Here is a 23,054-nt window from a genome sequence, read left to right on the forward strand (position 1 = left end):
TTTGCTTCCTGGTTGACCAGCCTCTTTCCTTGAATAAAAAGTGCTTTCAAGTTAGATGCCAGTGAGCATCAGTTGTAGAAATGTCCAAATCTCCCAAGAGCCTCAGTTCAGGACTTTGGCCCAATGTTTATTTTGATCCTACAACTGCTGCTGCCACTTTACTTCACTCACTACCACTGAGAGTATGATTCTTTAAGGAATACTTCAAGAGACTTGTTTGTGAATACTTGAAGCTCTACTGGGCTCACTCCAGGACAGTAGAAGTTTAAATAATTCATGAGAGTAATGCCTGCAATTGACAAGGACAAGGCAAATTGCATAAGAGCAGCTTATTCCATACATTCCATTATGTGTTCTTTGATAGCACAGCTGGCATGGAATTCAGTAATGCCTTAGAAAAAAAATGCTCCAAGAAAGGCAAGAAAAATATTTAAAGGATAGTTAAGCCCAAAAGGGATGTGAAGATGATAGCCACTAGGGTGATAAAAATAAAAGAGGTACTACATTTTTTAACCTGGTTTGGAAATCGTCCCTTTGAGAACCAGACAAGTTTGATGTTCAAGAGGATACGCTAAACAGAGAGTGGTTTTCTCCACACAGAGGCCTTGAAGATTTTCTTAATGCTCCTGGCAAAATGAATGCTGGATGGTGCTTTATGTTGTTGGATAATGAAGATGTTATACATTTCTGTAATACTATGAGAAAGCATTGCATTACACAAATAAAGGTTGTGTGACTATACTGGTAAGTGTAAAAGAGAGGATATTGTTGGAATAACAGTTGTATCCTTAAAATACATCCTGTTGTCATAAAGATGAAAATGAGTTTGTCTCACAGGGCCAGCATGCTGCATAAACCAGGATGCCCAATCATATAACCTATCTGGGCTGCCATTACTTTGTTTGCGATAAAATCATAAGCCCACTGCCTACTTTTCAACACAATTGTCCACTGTTCCGCCAAATACAGCTATTCAATTTTATTCCTATAGCCCATGATGTTTTTTCCATTTCCAACCCATTGCTTATCCATCTCCCTCTACCTAGAGCTTTCCTCCCTCTATTTTCATCAGCAAACCTCCTCTCCACCCTTTAAGGTTCATTTCAAATGTCAGCTTTTAATGAAAGCTTTTCTGAGCTCATCCTCTGCAAACTAGACATGATCATTCCATGTAAACTTTAATCATATCTGGTCTGAATCTTCCTCGTGGCCATAATCATACCCTGCGTTGCCTTGGGTTCTTTTATTTATGTATCAACTCTTATTTTTTCCTCTATCTTATAAGCTTTTTAAGGCTGAAAATATGTCTTAATCCTCTTTACACCTTCTGCAATACCTGGCACTGTGTCCCACACTTCAAAATGCTCAATAAAGGTAGTTGAATGTATCAATAACACTTTCCCTCTGATAGTTTGGGATTCACTATTCATCCTTTTATCATCCCCGTATTTCCTCTCTCTCCCCTGCACACAGAAGTCAAAACAAAGTGACCTCAGCTATCTCTTGAAAATACCAGAAATCAGAGGTTAGAAATTTGACACTCTGTTTGTAAAAGGTTGCCACCTCTCCGTCTCCCTAGGAGTTATGGGATTCCAGACCTCAAAAGCCTTTACATAATATTGAAGTCTGAGGTTAAGTGAATGGCCCCAGGTCACATATCAAGTTAAGGGCAGACATAGGACTTAAAATCTAATGTGAGGATGAGATCTTTTGTTGTTCAATTCTATTGTTACAGCTAGTGTCTGAATTTTTCTCTATGGGTCAAGCTGACTTGTTCTGGGAATATGACTTTTTTAAGTATAAGCCTACAAATATTAATCTGCCAAAACAATATTTGTAAGAAACCTTGGATTTACTGATAAGTTGATTTACACAGCCATCATGTTCTCCCTAATCCAAAGTTTCAGTGATGGATATATCAGATTTCAATACAAACAAGCATATACTTGTTTGTGACAAAAACACTTTGGGTTCTGTTGGTGCTATCAAGAACATCCAAAGAAAAATGAAGTTAAAGTAGAAACATTTTGCTGATTTTATTCTCAGTAGAACTCAACCACAAACCAAAGTCATAGATGAATAATGCTTCAAATGAAGTGAAAATAATGAATCAATAACATGGCTGGCAAACCCTGGGGAATGGATCAGAGTTTTGAAAAATCTTCAGAGAATATTTTATTCCAGGGAGCCACCACAACATCCAAATGCATTTATTATGGGCTCACTGTGATTTTTATGGAGTAGAAACTAAGCAATACCCTTTCTGCTCCCTTCCATTTTTCATGTGGTTGGCTATAACCTCATGTTCTCTTGTTCAAGCATAACCTAAAAATAGTCTTCATCAGGCTAAATTAAGACATTTTTATACCCTATGATTGTTTAATGTTCTAACATTCTTTTGCCCCACAGTTAGGATGATCTTATGCCCCAAGACTGTTCTTGGAGAGGTATTTCTCAAGCTTCAGTTTCTTTGTGCTGCCTGCGTGTGTTATTCTTTTCAAGATGATTATTACATAGGTGAGCACAGGTGACACAGCTTCACACTCATGTTGTGAGGTTCAATACCAAATGCCTGGTGATTGTATCTGAGTATAAGAAACGACATTGGAGCTATTTAACAAAGACTCCCAAGGGGCTACACAGCCAAAGAGAAGCAAATACTTGTGCTATTATGTGGTAAATTCAGAACCCTGAATACACAAAATCAAGGAAACTTAGATAAAGGCAGATTTATCTTTTCAGATCTCTTTAGATAATGAGAGGTCATATCTAAGATTTATTACATAATAAAAACAACTTTCAGTTCATCTATTTGTTAGCCTAGACAGGTCTTTAAGGGAAAGTTCATACAAAACAGAAGATCAAGGAATTACATAAAAATATACAAACAAATGTAGATTATGAGGAAAATTCTTCTAGTTTAGAATAGACGAGAATTGACCAAGAAAGAATGCATCTGGCATTGAACAACAGGATAAGATGTAAATTCTGGTTGAAACAGGTATTGTCCCCTCAAAGTGGCCATCTTGGGAGACTATACATATTCCAATGATGCTGCTTTTGTTCCAAAAATCTCATCCTCTAAAATTGATTTCAGGGGCATAGTCTGTCAAAACCTTCATTCTTTTCATTTGGGCTTGATTTTGGAAACAATCTGTGGCAGGAAAATGCTAGGGTGGCCCCCTGACCTCTGCTTCCTGATACTCATATCCTTGTGTGATACTCTCCCATTGAGTGTGGGTGGAGTCTGGGGTTTGCTCCTAGCCAATAGAGTATGGCAAAAATGATGGGTTGTACGTTATCACATGCACATGATTAGGTAACAGAACACTGTAACCCATCTTGCTAGTAAACTCTCTCTCCATTGTTGGCTTTGAGGGGCCAAGTCTTTGGTTCCTCAAACAAGAAGGCTTTGGGAAAGTCGATTTGGCAAGACCTGAGGGTGGCTGTCTGGGAGCTGACAGACAGCAAGAAACTGAAGCCTTCAGTCCACAGCATGCAAGGATCTGAATGCTGCCAACAACCACATGCACTTGGAAGTAAATCCTTCCTCACCAGGCATTCAGATGAAACCCCAGCCCCAACTGATACTTTGTAACCTTACAGAGGACCTAACTAAGCCATGCCTAAACTCCTGACCCACAGCAACTGTGAGACAATACGGATTATTTGAAGCTGCCAAGTTTTAATATTGTCATGCAGCAATAGGTAACTAATACACAAACATTAGTTATTCTGAGCCAGGTCTGGTCAGTAAAATTTGTAATATTATAGGCATTTTTTTTAGCCATTATATCATTCTTTGTTTTTTTAAGAGACAGAGCCTTGTTATGTTGCCCAGACTAGAGAGCAGTGGTGCAATCATAGTTCATTACAGCCTCGAACTCCTGGACCTAAGCAATCCTACTGCCTTGGTCTCCCAAGTAATTGGGACTACAGGCACATATTACCACACCCAGCTTTTAATTATCTTGCTCTCGTCTTGCTGTCTCATCTAGTCACTCTTAACAAAATCAAGAATTCTCTTGAAAGAGAGCCACTATTCATCTGTCTAATATTTTACAGTTTAGATTAATAGCATCTAGCATCTACCATGTGTCAGGCACTGTGCTAAGCACTTTATAAATATTATTTTAATAATTCACACAACCCCAAAAGATATGAACTTTTATATTCCCATTCTAAAAGTGGGAAAACTTGAGTAAATAATTTTCCCAAGGTCAAAAAGCTACCAAATTGCAGAGCTGAGACTCTAACTCAGGCAATCAACTTCCAGAGACTACACAATTAACCCTTTTCCTATAAAGGATATCCACATACATTATCTCATTTAATCCAAACAATGACTCCTTGAGGTAGCTATTCTAACGACCAGATTTATAGACTAAGAAACTGGGACTCTAAGAGTTTAAGAAATAATGTCATTTAACTTGTTGATGATGCAGTAGAGACTACAACTAATGTCCTAGAGTGATGCCCTAATCTAACACTCTTTCTACTAACAGAGCACCAGTCAGTTGTTGCTCTGCAGTCGGCAGGCTGTTTTGTGTGGCAAGTGTGGTAGCCTAAACAAAGCAATATCCAAAAGAGAAGCTGTGAAATTGTTTTGAATAGAAGCATGATTGTGGAGACACTCCATGTAAACACAGCAGTGGGTTCCATTTTGAAAGGTAACACTCATCTCCAAGCAGTATTTCTATATTTGTAAATTTTTCATTGTAATCTCTCCATTGTTGGAACCAAAGACTTGGTTCCTCAAACAACAAGACTTTGGGAAAGTCCATTTGGCAAGACTTGGGGATGGCTGGAATGGAGGCTGACAGACAGCAAGAAACTGAAGCCCTCAGTCAACAGCATGCGAGGATCTTAATGCTGCCAACAACCACGTGAGCCTGGAAGCAAACCTTGTGTTATTTTACAGTCACACCTCATAGGCAGACACAAAATTAAGATGTTAACTATAAGGTACATAAACTCTGTTGAACTTGATTTCCTGAACTATACAATGAGGAGTGTCAGAGAAGATCATTATTTCCCAAAGTATATTCCAAAGAATGCAATAACCACAAGATGCTAAAAAATGTTGAGTGGGAGTTTCCACAATTAAATAATTGTATGCTGCTTGCAGCCCTCTGGGAAGCTCATATTCTGCATTAGTACATTAGAGGCTCTGAGAAGTCCTGCACTGGAGGCCTCTATGAAGCTCTGAACCGGGTGGCTTCAAAACTTTTTAACCAAATAACCTTTTTTTCTAAGAACACTTATTCATGTCTTCCAGGGCTCTAATTTCTACTTGGGAAATTCTATGAATTTACCTCAAGGTTAATTTTCATCTCACAGGAGGTTAAAAATTAAGTTTGACCTATACATTGAGTTAGAGGTAGTTTTCTTAAATTATACGGAACATAGGAGCCAATCGCAAAAGTCCCCAGGAGCACACATTGTCTCCAGGCTTCCAATCCGTCAATTTTAGCTGCCCATTATCTACTTGTTCTTTTCAAGCCACCTTGAGATGCTGATTTTGATGAATCTGAGGATGTAAAATAATATTTACAGATAATGAACACATTTCCAGAGCACAATTTCTTGGTTATTTTATTTATTCTACCAACTTGCTTCATGTAATCACATGTTTGCCACAAAGGAAGAAAAAAGGGGCAAATACATTACATTTCTATTACACAAGTAGTCTGTGAAGTTCCCTCATGCTGTTTTCTTATTTCAGCTAAAATAACCATGTTCAAAGGATACATTAATCCCATTGACCTTTGCAGAGCTATTTAGAGATACCTTGCCTTTTTTTTCCTTCTCTTTTTTTCCATATTAAAGTTTTTGGTGGAATTTCCTCACCCAAGTCAGTTGTGAAATCTGTACAGTGGAGACAATAAAATGGAGGCTTAATGATTCAGTTCATGTTCCTTTATCAACTCACTGCCCACACAGCCAACTCATTAGTATCAAATAGAACAAAAATGCCTGCAGGAAAATCGTGGGTGCTACTTTCAAGCAGTTCTTTTGATCTATGAGTCATCTTTGCTCTGGCTCCAACTTTAGGCAAATAATTTAACTTTCCCTAGTCTTTGCTTTGTTAAACCTCTGTTTCCCCATTTACAAAATGGGCCTCATATAGTTGCCACCACACAGAATCATGGAGAAGAGTATATCAGATAATGCTGGAAGATATCACTCAATCAGTTTACTCAAAAAAGAACTCTTGCCTGGAAATCTGCTTTTAGGGATGCTACTGCACTTAATTGATATAATAAAACGTATATGGTGGCTTCTATCATTCAAGTTTTTATAAATGAAGGAACAGAAAAGTTAAGTAACTTGCCCAATGTCACCCAGCTAAAAGTAGAGAACGGTGGATTTGAACTCTTTTGTGTTCGACTCCGGATTATTTTCAATGCTCCACACTGATGAACAACAACATATGTGGAGTGTCTCCTATAGCAAGCATTTGGCAAAATGCTGAAGCAAATTTTTTTAGAAAAAAATTCATTCCATTTAAGTCAAGCCTAGTCCTTAGGCAAAGCTATGAAGTGAAGTAAGCAAAATTGATCTCCTCTGTCCTTCCTGCCCACCTCTAAGGAACAGCCTTCTTGTGGCCCCTATAAGCCCAGGGATCTTCTCACAAATGCCTCACTAGGACCTACCTACCCAGACAGTGGCCTGACTTCTACATCAGTACAAAGTAACCGGTCTATGCGTTGCTTCTTTAGTGGTGATTTCTGAGATTTTGGTGCACCCATCACCCCAGCAGTGTACACTGTACCCAATGTGTAGTCTTTTATCCCTTGCCACCTCCCACCATTTCCGCCAATTCCCCAAAGTTCAGTGTATCATTCTTATGCCTTTGCGTCCTCATAGCTTAACTCCCACATATGAGTGAGAACATATGATACTTGGTTTTCCATTCTTGAGTTACTTCACTTAGAATAATAGTCTCCAATTCCATCCAGGTTGCTGCAAATGCCATTATTTCATCCCTCTTTATGGCTGAGTAGTATTCCATGTTTTATATATATATATATATATATATATATATATATATATATATATATCATGATATATATATCACATTTTCTTTATCCACTCATTGATTGATGGGCATTTGAGCTGGTTCCACATTTTTGCAATTGCAAATTGTGCTGCTGTAAACACGCGTGTGCAAGTATCTTTTTTGTGTAATGACTTCTTTTCCTCTGGGTAGATACCTAGTAGTGGGATTGCTGGATCAAACTGTAGATCTACTTTTAGTTCTTTAAGGAATCTCCACACTGTTTTCCCTAGTGGCTGTACCAGGGAAATAATTTAACTTTCCCTAGTCTTTGTTTTGTTAAGCCTCTGTTTCCCCATTTTACATTCCCACCAGCAGTGTAAAAGTGTTCCCTTTTCACTGAATATATTATTTTTTGATTTTTAAATTATGGCCATTCTTGCAGTACTGAGGTGATATTGCATTGTGATTTTGATTTGCATTTTCCTGATAGTTTGTGATGTTGAGCATTTTTCCATATGCTTCTTGGCCATTTATATATCTTCTTTTGAGAATTGTCTATTCATGTCCTTAGCCCACCTTTTTTTTTTTTTTTTTTTTTTTGAAACAGAGTCTCACTCTGTCACCAGGCTGGAGTGCAGTGGCACGATCTTGGCTCACTGCAACCTCCACCTCCTGAGTTCTAGCAATTCTCCTGCCTCAGCCTCCGGAGTAGCTGGCATTACAGGCGTGTGCCACCACACTCAGCTAATTTTTGTATTTTTACTAGAGACAAGCTTTCACCATGTTGGCTAGGATGGTCTCGATCTCTTGACCTCGTGATCTGCCCACCTCTTGCTGGGATCGTTTGTTTTTTCTTGCTGATTTATTTGAGTTTTTTGTAGATTCTGGATATTAGTCCTTTGTCAGAGGTATAGATTGTGAAGATTTTCTCTGTAGGTTGTCTGTTAACTCTGCTGATTATTTTTTTGCTGTGCAGAAGCTTTTTGGTTTAAGTCCCATCTATTTATATTTGCTTTTGTTGCATTTGCTTTTGGGTTCTTGGTCATGAAGTCTTTGCCTAAGCCAATGTCTACAAGGGTTTTTCTGATGTTATCTTCTAGAATCTTTATGGTTTCTGGTCTTATATTTAAGTGTTTGATCCACCTCAAGTTGATTTTTGTAGAAGGTGAGAGATGAGGATCCAGTTTCATTCTTCTACATGTGGCTAGCCAATTATCCCAGAACCATTTGTTGAATACAGTGTCCTTTCCCCTCTCCACTTTATGTTTTTGTTTGCTTTGTCAAAGATCAATTGGCTGTAAATATTTGGCTTTACTTCTGTGTTCTCTATTCTGTTCTCTATTCTGTTTTATAGAACAGACTCTATTCTATTCTATAAAATGTGCCTGTTTTTATACTAGTACCATGTAGTTTTGGTGACTATGACCTTATAGTATAGTTTGAAGTTGTGTAATGTGATGCCTCCAGATTTATTCTTTTTGCTTTGTCTTGCTTTGATTATGTGGGCTCTTTTTGGGTTCCGTATGAATTTTAGGATTTTTTTTTAGTTCTTTAAGGAATGATGAAGTTATTTTTATGGGAATTGCATTGAATTTGTGCATTGTTTTTGGGAGTATGTCATTTTCACAATATTGATTCTACCCAGCCATGAGCATGGAATGTGTTTCCATTTGTTTGTGTCATCTATGATTTCTTTTAGCATTGTTTTGCAGTTTTCCTTGCAGAGGTCTTTCACGTCCTTGGTTAGGTATATTCCTAAGTTGTTTTTTGTTTTGTTTTGTTTCGCAGCTATTGTAAAAGGGGTTAAATTCTTGATTTGATTCTCAGCTTGGTCACTATCGGTGTATAGCAGAGCTACTGATTTGTCTGTACTAATTTTGTATCCTGAAACTTTGCTGAATTCATTTATCAGTTCTAAGAGCTTTTTGGATGAGTCTTCAGGGTTTTCTAGGTATACACTCTTATCATCAGCAAACAGTGACAGTTTGACTTCCTCTTAAGGAAGCTCTTGGATGCCCTCTGTTCTGTCCATTTCTATCATTGACCTGAAAAATTAATTCATGTGAACATATCAGTGTTGCTAATAAATAACCTTTGGAGTCTCTGGATAAAATCTTTATAATTTAAAGTGGGTCTACAGAGGAAAATAAATTGTTCTACCGAAAAAAGACATGCACTTGTATGTTTATCACAGCACTATTCACAATAGCAAAGACATGGAATCAAAGTGCCCACTGGCAGTGGATTGGATAAAGAAAATAGGGTTTATAAACACCATGGAATACTATGCAGCCATAAAAAAGAACAAAATCATGTACTTTGCAGCAAGATGGATGCAGCTAGAGGCCATTGTCCTAAGCAAATTAATGCAGGAACAGAAAACCAAATACCATATGTTCTCACTAAGTGAGGGCTAAACATTGGGTACTCGTGGACATCAAGACGGCAAAAATAGGCACTGGGGACTACTAGAAGGGAGAGAAAGTGGGAGCAAGGGTTGAAAAACTAACTATTGGGTACTATGCTCAGTACCTGAGTGACAGGATCAATCATACCCCAAAGCCCAGCATCACACAATATTCCCATGTAAAAAACCTGCACATGCACCTCCTGAAACTAAAATAAAAGTTGAAATTATTTGTAATAAACAAACAAAATGGGACTATTATAGATGTTCCTTAACCCAGAGAATCATTCTGATAGTGTGAATTTTAGGTACCTGTACCATGCAAGGCTGTAAGAAATATACATTAGGGAAACAGATGGAAATTTAGTTGCTACTTCAGTCACTTAAAACTGACTCTTGTGTGTATGTGTATATGTGCACACATCCACATGTGTGTGGCCTGTGGTAGCACGGTGAGGCATGATGACATGCTATTATGATGTGAGGGTTAGGGAGAGAAGCTACTTGTTTTTTGGTCAAAAGATTTCCTCTGAGTCTGCCAGAGAGAGGCAGGGTGAACTTAAACCTTGCTTCCCTATCAGAGACAGATATTTTTTTCTCTCCTCTTCGTATTCCTAGTGCTAAGGGAGGATGTGTGCCCAGTGTGCCAAGAAGAGTGCCTGGCACATAGCAGGCACTCAATAAGTGTATTAGTCCTTCAGCAAGCATCCACTTAGCTCTTGTTTTATGCCAGGCACTGTTTATACACCAGAGAATAAAACAGATGAAGACCTGGCTCTCCTGGTGCTCACGTTCTAGTGGCAGAGACATTAAATAGAGGGGAAGGAGTGAAGTGAGGAGGAGCCTTTAAGAAGTTCAAGTTGGGGGCAAAAGGAGGTAAAAACAGGCTGCGTGCGTGTAGCCTGCACTGTGTTCCCTTTCTCTGGGCCATATCCAGAATGACATAGATCTATGATAGTTCTATGGCAGGCTGAGTTTGGGTATTTAAATTGTTCAAAGAGGGAATTGGGGCCGTGCGCGGTGGCTCACACCTGTAATTCCAGCACTTTGGGAGGCTGAGGCAGGCGGATCACAAGATCAAGAGATCGAGACCATCCTGGCCAACATGGTGAAACCCCGTCTCTACAAAAATACAAAAATTAGCTGGGCATGGTGGCAGGCACCTGTAGTCCCAGCTACTTGGGAGGCTGAGGCAGGAGAATCACTTGAACCCAGGAGGTGGAGGTTGCAGTGAGCCGAGATCGTGCAACTGCAATCCAGCCTTGTGACAGAGTGAGACTCTGTCTTAAAAAAAAGGGGGGGGAATTGGGATAAGTTGAAGGAAAAACTTTCTTACTAGGATAGATTGCCACGGGAAAGTGCAAATTCCATTCCCTGAATAAAAATGGGTGATGAAATCCAATTCTTACCAGGAACCATGAGTTGAAGAAAGAATGCTGGACAGGAAGTCTGCATTCCTGCTGTGCTGTTCATAAGCTGGGCGACCTTGGCCAAGTCTCTCCACCACCATAAGCCTTAGTGTCCTCATCTACAGAAAGAGAAGGGAGTATTTGATGACCACTGAGTTCCCTGCCAATCCTGTGGATTCAAAGACACCAAACTCTTCTGGTCTCTTCAAGTCCTCTACTTCTATATTTTCATTTACTGTAGGTTTTTACTGGAAAAAACAGAATGCACCACTTCTTAGAATATAGTGTTAGCCTCAAGATTTCTTAAAAAGTATAACCCACTGCTGGGATTACCATTGTGAAGAGTCTGAGAGAGGAGACAGAGGCAGAGACAAGGGTTGGGGGCAGAGGGAACACATATAATACCACTATGTCTGTGTATAGACAGGAAATCTCAAAATATCTCTCACGGTCATGTGTCTCCCTCACTGTCATAATACAGGTAAATCAAGCTCTATGCAATCTATGCTGTTGAAAAGCAGCATGAAAACCCAGTTTGGGCCATTTAAATTATAGAAATACACTAGAGAAATTGCTATTAAAGAGAATCTTTTAATATCTTTTGTGATGCAAATGAATGCTCCATATTTCATTTTCATGACAATCTGGGTTTGTATGAATTTATATTTAAAAATTACAGCCAATATTTACCAAGGGCCCACCCTGTATCAGGCTCTGCGCCAAGAAGTTTGCATACAATATTGCATCTAATAACAGCCTCACAAAATTATTTCTGATTATCACTATTTTACAGAAGAAAATGCAGCTCAGAGAAGTTGAGTGATTTACCCAAAGTAACACAGAGGGTAGTAGGAAGGAGAATGAGTAGACAAGCCTAAATTTATCTAATCTAAGAGCCAAAATTCTTAACCACTACTCTATACTGCCCAAAAAAATTGAAGCAAAGTCTGCTCTGGGTACATTTGGAGTCTAGGGGCTCTCTTTGTCCTGTAGCTTCTATTTTCTTAGTCCAAGTCCCCACACCCATTTCTCAGCTACTGAACCTTGTTTACAGGCCTGAAAAATGGCAAGCGGTTTCAGGCATAGATTCTGCTCTCAGAAGCCCAAGACTATGAGCCAAAATAGGCCGTGGAAGGCTCAAAAGAGAGTGGCCAGGCCAAGAGAAGGCTCAAAGCCATGTTATGTGGGAACAGTGGAAGAAGTGAACAGGCTTGGACTGGAAAGAAGAAGGCTCCAGGGAAACATGTGCTAACAGAGTTTTTCACAGCTCAGCTGTCTCATTTGAAGAAGTCGCTTCAGCCAGAAGCAGCAGACTCAGTACATTCAGCAATGCAGATTGATTTTTAAAATACAGAAAGAAACAGAAGGTGATCTGTAGCACAAAGTCAGGTATTTAAGTTTTAAAAATTTTTTAAATCTATGACAGGCCGGGCATGGTGCTTCAGGCCTGTAATCCCAGCACTTTGGGAGGCTGTGGCAGGTGGATCACCTGAGGTCAAGAGTTTGAAACCAGCCTGGCCAACATGGTGAAACCCTGTCTTTACTAAAAATACAAAAATTAGCCTAGCATGGTGACACGCGCCTGTAGCCCCAGCTACTTGGGAGGTTGAGGTAGGACAATCATTTGAACCCGGGAGGCGGAGCTTGCAGTGAGCTGAGATCGCACCACTGCACTCCAGCCTGAGCAACAGAGGGAGACTCCATCTCAAAAAAAAAAAAAAAAAATCTGTGACAAAAAGTACATGTTTTACAAGAACTCATACAAATAGAAAAATACACATCATATGCTTTAGGATGGTTGCTTATGAGGAAGAAGTAAGAGGGCTGGGAAGAGTCAAAAGGAAGAAATAAGTGGCATTTGCCTTATTTTTACCTTGGTCTGAATATATGCATGAGGACCACATGTGTTAAGCCCCAGGAGATAATGCTAGGATCCACAGGTGAAACTCAAAGAGCACTATTCAAAATACATCCCGAGCCCACACACTTTGCACACCAAGATGCCATTGTCTCTGGCCCGAACTTCCACAGCAGTCTCTAACTGCTCTCCCTAAGCCCACTTACTTTCCCATACAGTCTATTTGCAGAGCAAATTTTCTATAACTTAAGTCAAATCATACTAGGACCCTCCAATGACTCCTTATCATGTTTAGAGTAAAATCCGGTATCCTTACAAGACTCCCAAGGCCCCATGGGTCTGGCTCCCACGGTCTGCCTCCCATTCCCTTTCTAACCTCATATCTCACCATCCTCCCCTTTGCCTTCCCCATTCCGATCACACTGGCCTCTTCACTGCTCCATAAACCTGCCTCAGGGCCTTTGCGCTTACTGTTTCTGCTGCTGGAATGCTCTTCCCCTTGATACTCACATGGCTCTTTCAGGACTCCACTTGAAAGTCAGTTGTCCGTGAGGCCTTTCCTAATCACACTAGTTAAGACTGCAAGCATCCACCCCTGGCATTCTCTTTCTTTCTTACTTGTCCCAGTCATGCTCTTCGTTTTACTTGCCTTTATTCTGTCTCCCTTCTGTAGGAAGCAAACTCCAAAAGCACAGAGATTGCTTTCTATTTTGTTCATTGTTAGATCCGCAGAACTTAATACCTGGAGCATAGTATGCACTCAATAAAAGCATTTGAATTGATTTTTGTTCAACGTAAAAAATTTCCTACAGAGTTGACCATAAATGAAATGAGATATCTCATAAGGTAGTGAGCTCCCCACCTCTGGACGTATTCAAGACTGAAAGCATTCAAGATGTATTCAAAGCTGTGATGTTTTGGTAAAGATACAAAAGAAAAAATTCAAGCCCTAGGTATTTGATTGGACTAGATATTAACCCAAGTGCCTCCCAACCCTGAAATATCATAGTTCTGTGAATCACCACAAAGAGGCTAAGACTGTTTAAACTGAACCTAGGGGAGGTCAGCAAATGCTTAAGAAACCAGGGTCATAGTTTCTCCATTCTTCTCTGCCTAGTGAATTGAGCACCAGTAGCTTTTGGTTTGAGGGGGACAGGGATTGTTTGGTTTTTCATCTCTAACATGAGTCTTTTAAGCTCCACGAATCTATTTGGAAACATTTTCTCTTGAATACAAAAAGGCAGCATACATCTAATTGCAAATGAGAACTATCAGGACAAGCTAGTGTTATCAAATAACTGTGTGATCTGAAAAAAAAGTCATCATCTCACGTAATTTAAATTCTTGCCCTTTGCTCCCTTGTGTATATTTTTGCACTAAAAAGTCTGCTTAAAATTAGTTCAGTTCTTCCCTTTTGGGTAGATTATAAAACAAAAACATGAGAGGATTATAAAGAGGATGTGAATGACTGATAGTTGCGATTTCTCCTAAAGAGCTTCTTGATTTGAAGTGTGATAAGAAAGTTCTCTTCCTTTGGAAAGACCAAAAGGATGTGACGTCTAGGGTCTGTACAAATTAGTGATGTCACCATCCTCCAGAGAAGAAAACACTTTGATTTTATACGTATTTTTTTACAGTGATAAGAAAATTGCAGGACCCAAGAGAGAGAGACCCATGCTTTACATCCTATAAAACGTGGGCTAAAGTATGATTTAGATATTTTCTGCCCTCCCCTTGTCTCTGCTAGAAAGTGGGATTCTTTAATTGTGTGAACAATTCAGGGATCCTATAGGTAAGTGGATGATGGGCAAGAGGAGCGGTCCTGTGTTCTCTGAAGTCACAATTCTGAAGGCAACCTACATGCTATTGACAGCAGAGGAGGTGTTCCCTCCCTGTTTACAACTTTCCTCAGCACAGAGACAGGGGACCCATGGGAACATCCAATTACACTTTTATTCCATTAAAGGCAGTGAGGTGCAGGTTTCTCCTGCTACTTTCACAGTCCTTTCTAAACAAAGAAGGGGCTCTGAGTTTGAGATTTCTTAGGCATTACATTCTCCTCCTGTTGCCAATTTGTAGTTTATTTCTGAAGAGAAGCCTACAGGTGTACCATAACTGAGACAAACAAGCACCAATAATTACTATCTGTTTAGCCCATCCCTTGCCAATGCAGGGATACATCAGGGGAATCTTTTAACGGAATTCCCCAACACTGGGCTGCATGATGGTCTATAGAGTCATTTTTCCTCTTCCTGACATTTTCTCTTTTGTGCTCTCCACACCCATTCTCTTCCCTATGATGGAGCAGTTCTTTATTCTACAGAAATTTGCTTTATTACGGAAACTGAGCACACTAAAAGAAAAACTTTCAACCGTTACTCAACAGTAGAACCTGGGCAGCTCTCTCCGTGCCTAGCACTGAAGTCAGTGCTGAGGTAAAGATGGGGGTTGGTGGTGGGCTGGGGGAAGGCAGGCACTGTAAAGGGAGACACGTTTGTACTCAAGTAGAGCTCACAGTCTATTGGGCAGACAGGATTATTTTTATAAAAGAAAATAATTAAAGAATAACGTAATACAAAGAATGCATAGTATGAAAAAGCACAGCATATGGTGCTTCATGCCATAAAAATAATGAGCATGGGCTGGGTGTGGTGGCTCACACCTGTAATCCCAGCACTTTGGGAGGCAGAGACGGGTGGATCACCTGAGGTCAGGAGTTCGAGACCAGCCTGGTCAACATGGTGAAACCCCATCTCTATCAAAAATACAAAATTAGCTGGGCGTGGTGGTGGGCACCTGTAATCCCAGCTATGTGGGAGGCTGAGGCAGGAGAATCGCTTGAATCCTGGAGGCAGAGGTTGCAGTTAGCCAAGATTGCAACCTTGCACTCCAGCCTGGGCGACAAGAGCAAAACTCCATCTCGGGACAAAAAAAAAGAGGAAAAAGAATCAATGAGTATGTTTGGCACTAGAGAAGACAAGATTTGTGTGGTTTAACTTGGACTGGGCCTTGAATGACAGAAGAAAGAAACTGGAAAGCTCGCAAGATCAGTCTCTACATGAGCCCGGCCAAAGTCAGCTAGCCCACTTGCTCTGCCTTTCCTATTGGCTTCCTTTCTATGATGTAACCACAGCTGCAGGGGGACCACAAATAACTTCCTGGGAATTAAACAGGCCAAATATTTTGGTCCCACTGGATTGTTCAACACTTAGAACCCAATTCTCAGAAAACACAAAATTAAAATGCTGCAACTAAGTCAACAATTTCTCCCTTTGCTACAGAGAGCTGCGTGGACTTCTATGCATACATTTGTGAGTACCTTTTCTCTAAAGGAAAAGTTTTAAGCAGGAAACAATTAGCAAGAAATTTTGGAAGCAGGTATAAGAGCAGAGCAAAAAGGCCCAGTCCCAGAAAAGGACAGAAGGAGTTGGTGCTCAAATCGCAAGCAGAAGGAATCAAGTCTCCAAGCATGGTGCAGCCCCCTCCGGGGGATGGATCTGACAGTCTCTTCTTGTTAAAGGCCTTTAACAAGCACAAGCTTCAGGCCCCAGGGGACAGGCCCTGGCTATATGACCAAGGGTACCTTCTTTAACCTCATATGGAAAGTGGAACAATCCTACCTACCTTGAAGAGTCTGAATTTTGGATATAATAAAACAAAAGTTTAGTACAGAGCCTAGAACAGAAATTACTCAAGTGGAGTTCATTATTACCATTGTTAATTATAATAATTTTAATATCACCCTTCTCCTCTATCAAAGCTTCTTATTTCTTTCTTTCCTACCTTTTTTTTTCTATACTCCAATGACTAGAAAGTTACATACTCAGATCCCCATAGGGTTTTCTTCTCCTGTTAGTGCTTTGGGTCATCCTGGTTTAATCAGTCCTTTTAAAGGATCACCAGCCATTCTTCTGGCTGACATTTTAATCAGGTTTTCCCAAGAATTCCAAAGGAGGGGGAAAATGGAATTGCAATGAAAAATAAATCCACTTTCTCTACATGCCAGTAAATTATAACTCTGCAGCCGCCTCAGAAAAAGAACAAAAGACACATGGTGGAACATTTTTCTGGCTGAAAAAATTGACAAAGCCGTGGAACCAAATTCTTTGCAGCATTGATGGGGGTGGAGGGCAGGGATGGGGAACATGTGCAATTCTGCAGAACTGTGTTCTCACAATTACCCTAACTCGACACCAAAAGTGTTCACAGGACCTTTGGGGTAGGAAGAAAATGTCTTCTCCTCTCCACACAACCTTATAAAGACAGAAAAGAGGAACGCCTTTACATATCCAAAATAGAAGATAATATTCAAATAATACATTCAGGGCTTTGTGTTCCAATGACACAAAATATTCTGCTGCTCATAGTGTTTCTCCTTGAGGAACTCTTTCTAGCCCTGTGGTCAGGTCTCCCCTTCAAATCTTCTTGAAGATCTCTCTAAAATGTCTGTTCTAGAGATGTGAGTCTGTCTGACTGCTGCAATGGAGGAAGCGGCAACACAGAAGCTAGGCAGCCTGGGCTTGCATCTTAGCTCATCACTTCTCTACTCTGTCCTTCGGCAAGTTACTCAACCTCTCCGAATCCACAGTCACCTTGTCTGCAAATCAGAGATACCAACGTTACCTTCTAGTTCAGGCTGTGTGGGGGTTAAGCAGAGTAATGCATGCAAAGAGCTCAGGACACTGCCTGGCTCCGGCATGGAAACCATACTTATTCATTAGCGCTTGGTGGTGAGGTGCAGAGGCAGAAGTGGGAGGAGGTAGCAATTAGGAAGCAAGACCGAGCATGACGTCCTGACAGTGCCTGCCAGCTCCCATCATCCCTCTACCCCTCCCTATACCACATTTATTGCACCCCAGATTAGAACTATTAACCAACTAGTAACAATTACCACTTGTATGAGCTTTCTAGAACTGCCATAACAAAGTTCCGTAGACTGGGTGGGTTCAACAACAGCATGTATTGTCTCAGGGTTCTGGAGCCTAGAAGTCTGAGATCAAGGTGTGGGCAGGGTGGGTTCCTTCTGAGAGCTGTGAGGGAGAATCTGCTCCATGCCTCTCTCCTAGCTGCTGGGGTTTGCTGGCAGTCATCGGTGCCCTCGGCTTGTAGATGCACCACAACGATCTCTGCCTTCATCTTCACATAGTGTTTTCCGAACATGTGTGTGCCTGTGTCCAGACTTCCTCTTTTCCTAAGGACAACAGTCATACTGGATCCAGGCCTGCTGAAGTGACCTCATCTTAACTAATTACATCTTCAACAACCCTGCTTTCTAGTAAGGTCACATTCCAAGGTACTAGGGTTAGGTCTTCAACACATAAATTTGCGGGGGAGAGGGAGACACATTTTTATTCATAGTGCCACTTTTAGCTCTGTGACCCTGGGCAAGTCACTTAGCCTCTGTGCCTCAGATTCCTCAGGGCTAGTGCAAGGATTGCTGCAGAGCTGTGGTACACTCCCCACATCCTCTTGGGTCTTGTGAGGGTGGTGCTGGCAACCTGAGTTCTCACGGCCTGATGGCTTTCTCTGGGCAGTCAAAGTCACTCTGTCCATGCCACACCAGGCTGAAAGTTCCAGAGGACTAATATTCACAGGGGTTATTTTCCCTTAAAACATCTCAATTTCCTCAAACTGACTTCAGGTTCCCACCTGCATGACTGACCACTGGAGAGGCAGCAAAGTGTAGTGTTTAGGATCATGAGCTGTGAACAAAACACACCTGGATTCCCATCATGGTTCTGCCACTTTCTAGCAGTGTGATCTTGGGCACGTTGCTTGATCTGGCTAAGCCACAGATTCCACCTCTGGAAAATGGGCATAATGATAGCTGTTCTCTGAGGACCGGATAAGATAAAGCAGGTATAGCCAATACTATTAATAAGAGCTCATTAAAAGTTATTTATGATTCTTATTCATTTATTTATCTTTTTATTCCATAAAGATGGGTCTGAGCATGCCTGTGACATCTTTCTCTTCCCCATGGCTTTCTCATTGCTACCTCTACTTCCCTCCAACATGCCTGCCATGGAGTAGGCACTCAATAAATGCTTCAAAGAGTGAATGAATAAATAAATGATGCGAGAAGATTTAAGCTATTACTATTCACATTTTGTATTCTGCTGTTTCCAGAAAGGATTTGAGCAGGTTGGGGAGTTATATGAGTCAGAGTTTATATATTCTGACACATAAACCATGGAAGGTAAAACATACAAGCAAAGATTCCAGAGAGCCAAAGATTGGGAACATTAATTAATTAATGCTGACTCTCCCTGCCTGAGTGAAAGCCTCAGGCTAATAACATTCTGAAATTGCTTGAAAGCAGTTATAGTCGCAAAACCGAAGTATACCAGGAGTCCACTGGGAGCTCTAATAACATTACACCTGAGCTCTTTATGTCAGGAGGGAGCTCCAGAGACCACTCATGGACTGAAACAAGATGGGGAAAAGCCTCACTCAGCAAATAGCACACCATTAACTTGGTGTATGTGGACGGTACCCAGGGAGGCAGTATTTGAGTCAATAAAAAAATCAGAGTGGATAAACAGGCCAAAACTGGGGGAGGGAGCATGCAAAACTGCTAGCTCCTGAGGAAACTCAGAGTGAGACAAGTTGGAATATGTGGGTCACTATGGAAGCATTTTTAAGACAATACATATTGAATCAATGGTAATAGTAGTAGTCAAATAATGTGACAGAGTGGTAGTGATCTCATTAAAATAATGGCTGAAGTGCATTGTGTGCTTGCTATATTCACCACACTGTCCTGGGCACTTTAACTGTGTTTAGTGCTCATTTAAATCCCTGCAACAGCCCTACAGGGTGGGTTGCATGATTATTCCCAATTTACATTTGAGGGAACTGAGGCACAGAGAGGTTGTATTAGTCTGTTCTCATGCTGCTAATAAAGACATACCTGAGACTGGATAACTTATAAAGAAAAGGAGGTTGAATGGACTTACATTTCCACATGTCTGGGGAGGCCTCAAAATCATGGTGGAAGGCAAAGGAGCAGCAAAATCACGTCTTACATGGTGGCAGACAAGAGAGCATGTATAGGGGAACTAGCCTTTATAAAACCATCAGATCCCGTGAGACTTATTCACTGTCATGAGTACAGCAGAGGAAAGATCCACCCCCATGATTCAGTTACCTCCCACTGGGTCCCTCCCACAACATGTGGAAATTATGGGAGCTACAATTCAAGATGAGATTTGGGTGGGGACACAACCAAACCATATCAGAGGCTAAGTGATTTGTTATTCATGCATTATCTCAGTCCTCACCACAATGCTTTGAAGGAGTTGCCATTACTTGTCCCCATTTTATACATATGAAAACCAAAGCACAAGGCTGGGCACGGTGGCTCACACCTGTAATCCCAGCACTTTGGGAGGCGGAGGAAGGTGGATCACTTCAGGCCAAGAGTTCAAGACCATCCTGGCCAACATGTTGAAACCCCATCTCTACTAAAAATAGAAAAACTAGCCAAACATGGTGGCACATGCCTGTTCCAGCTACTTGGGAGGCTGAGGCAGGAGGGTCACTTGAGCCTGAGAGGCAGAGGTTGCAGTGAACCGAGATCACACCACTGCACTCCAGCCTGGGTGACAGAATGAAACCCTGTCTAAAAAATAAAAAATAAAAAAATCCTGAAGCACAAAGGTTAATAATTTGGCCAGTGACCCTTGGTTGTATATTACACCCATTTTACAGATGAGGAAACTGAAAAAGAGAATTGAAGGGCCTGGCCCAGAGTCACAGTAAATAGTAGAGCCAGAGCTTTTGGATCCAGGCTTCTGGGCCCAGAGTCTGTGTTTTTAACCACTCTGCTCTCCTGCCTAAGAATGATGTGTTGGTCTATTGTGGACAATGTTGTGATCAGTAATGATGAAAACGAAATCAGCAACAGCAGTGAGTTTCCTTAAAGCCTCATCTTATCACAGAGGAGTATTCACATCATCATTGTGTTTCAATGCCAAGAATTTCTCTTAAAACTGTTAGTCTAATCCGGGAGAAATGTTCTTGTGCCCAAGAAAGAGGAAATGTGAAGGGAAGCACAATGATGTATTTCAGACCACAACAATATGCAGAGACAAGGCCACGTTCATCCCGCACACCTGTCATTCCCATCCCAAACCACGAAGCCCTCTGCCGCCTGTGGGCATGTAGTAGCCGTCAGGACTGTTGATACCGCCCATGAGGAACTGGAACTGCAGTTCCACTCCAGCGTCCCCCCTGCCTTTGGAGAGCAGGCCATTGCTTTATTTTTTTCTATACCCTGCTGTTTCTTTTCTGTACATGCTATTGTGAGAAGAGGCGCATAAGGAGATAAAGCTGGGCGACGCTGGCCTTGTTGAGAATACCTTTTGTAGCTATCCACAAAACGTGAATATGAATATGCTTGCCCCTGCTGACAACTGTGCTGATGGGGGACCCTTCTGAGCAGTAAGCCCTGCCTGCTCTCCCCGCTGCTAAAACATCTCCATCTGCAGCATGGGGCGGGGAGAGGCAGTCACAAAACATCAAACAGAATGGCTGGAAAGGATTTGTCTCTTTTTGTATTAATGTTCAAAATGCCAGGAGTGTTGGCTGGGCATGGAGGCCTGTGTGCTCCAGTGGTGATATCTGTCCCACAGACAAGGCTTTTGACCCACGTGGTGGCCATACTCTTGAGACCATCCTATTTTCCTCAGTGATCCCTGCCTGCTAAATCTGATAAGATGAAGTCCTGTGCAGAGAGTGCCTCCATCTGCAAATCAAAGGAGGAACACTAGCATCCAGATCTGGGGGGGCCCTGACTGGATGCCCCCTCCTGGCTTCCCATATTATCTCAACACACATCAGTCACACTGTATTGAAATTCCCACGGAACAAAATGGCATGTCTCACCCAATAGGCAGTACTGTCTTCGATCAGAAAATCTGTTTTGTTTACTTTTGTTTTTGCAGAACTTGGCTCCCAGCTAATGTAAAGCACTCAGTACATATCTGATGATTCCGGGCAGTGACTCAGTCTGGAGTGGTAGCAGCAGTACCAGCTAATGTTAAAAATGAAACAAATGGGGACTTGTTTTCATCATCATTCATTGAAAACTTGTTTACTGTACTGGACATTTTGATATGGATTATCTCATTTTATACACACAAGCAACCCTCTTATGTAAGGATCATAATTCTCCTTATTTTGCCGATGAGGGAATGGAGGATGGGAGAGGTTAAGTAACTTGCCCAAGATAGCAGAATTATTTAGTTAGTTGTCTGAGCTGGGATTTGAAACAAGGAAATTTGATTCCAGCTTCTGTGAAATTAAACACACTTTTCTCATAGCCCCTTAAGATGCAAGTTTCCTTTTGCCATTTTGGGATTGTTTTTCTTCTTTCTCCTACTTCACCCCTCTTTTTCCTTTGGTGTTCTTTTCAGTCAACTTGACCTAAAACTGGTTGGAAGGTGGAATACAGAGTATCCTTAGTCCTGACCCTAAACCTTGTCCCAGATCCTATATTCCAGACAAGACCAGATGGGCCTAGGTTAGAAAATCTGGGTCCTGATTGGAATTCATCTCTGTACTTGAGGGAGCATCCCCCTGGTTGAAGCATATGCTTCAGCCTCTGAAGAGTGGCCCAGACTCTGCCCCCAGCCCATGGTTGACCTTGGGCAAGTTTCTAACCTCTGAGACTTAACCTATGTAAAACATAAGCATAGGCCAGCATGGTGGCTCACTCCTGTAATCCCAGCACTTGGGAGACTGAGGTGGGCAGATCATTTGAGGTCAGAAGTTCAAGGCCAGCCTGGCCAACATGGAGAAACTCTGTCTCTACTAAAACTACAAAATTAGCCGGGTGTGGTGGTGCATGCTTGTAATCCAAGACACTAGGGAAGCTGAGGCAGGAGAATTGCTTAAACCCGGAAGGCAGAGGTTGCAGTGAGCTGAGATCGCACCACTGCACTCCAGCCTGGGTGACAGAGCGAGACTCCATCTCAAAATAATAAATAAATAAACAAACAAACAAACATGAGAATAATAATTCCCACCCTACATTTTTTGAAGGTTAGTTTCCAGAAGACTGATGAAGGCCAATGCGTACAAGGGTGTTTCAGACATCTTGAAATACTCTTTGCCAGTGTGAGAAGGTGGTGGTGTCCGTATTCCAGTGGTTCTTATTTAGATCATTGAAGTAGATTGCTTTTATTCACTTTTTTTTGTAATCTAATAAAGAGGAGCGAGAAAGAAAATCTCCTTCCTCTGAGAAAGAGAGAGATACACAGAGGTGGAGAAGAAAAAACAAAGAGGGACTGAGAAACAGAAGAAAGAGAAAGGCAGGGGAGAAATGGGACATAGTTTGCAAAGAAGGAGGGGAAACACAGACTAAGGAAATCA

At 41.3% G+C, this 23,054-nt stretch overlaps 1 long non-coding RNA gene across 1 annotated transcript; it reads right to left on the bottom strand.

Moving 5' to 3' along the window:
* Positions 1-7,549: 7,549 nt before the first annotated feature.
* On the bottom strand, positions 7,550-17,527 carry LOC107974091 (uncharacterized). Its single transcript, XR_008547549.2, has 3 exons — positions 17,301-17,527; positions 10,820-10,938; positions 7,550-9,048 (listed from the first exon to the last, which is right to left on the bottom strand). It is a non-coding gene; the product is annotated as an uncharacterized LOC107974091 (long non-coding RNA).
* Positions 17,528-23,054: the final 5,527 nt, after the last annotated feature.

The sequence above is a fragment of the Pan troglodytes genome, chromosome 3, assembly GCF_028858775.2.
Source record: "Pan troglodytes isolate AG18354 chromosome 3, NHGRI_mPanTro3-v2.0_pri, whole genome shotgun sequence".
NCBI lineage: Eukaryota > Metazoa > Chordata > Mammalia > Primates > Hominidae > Pan > Pan troglodytes.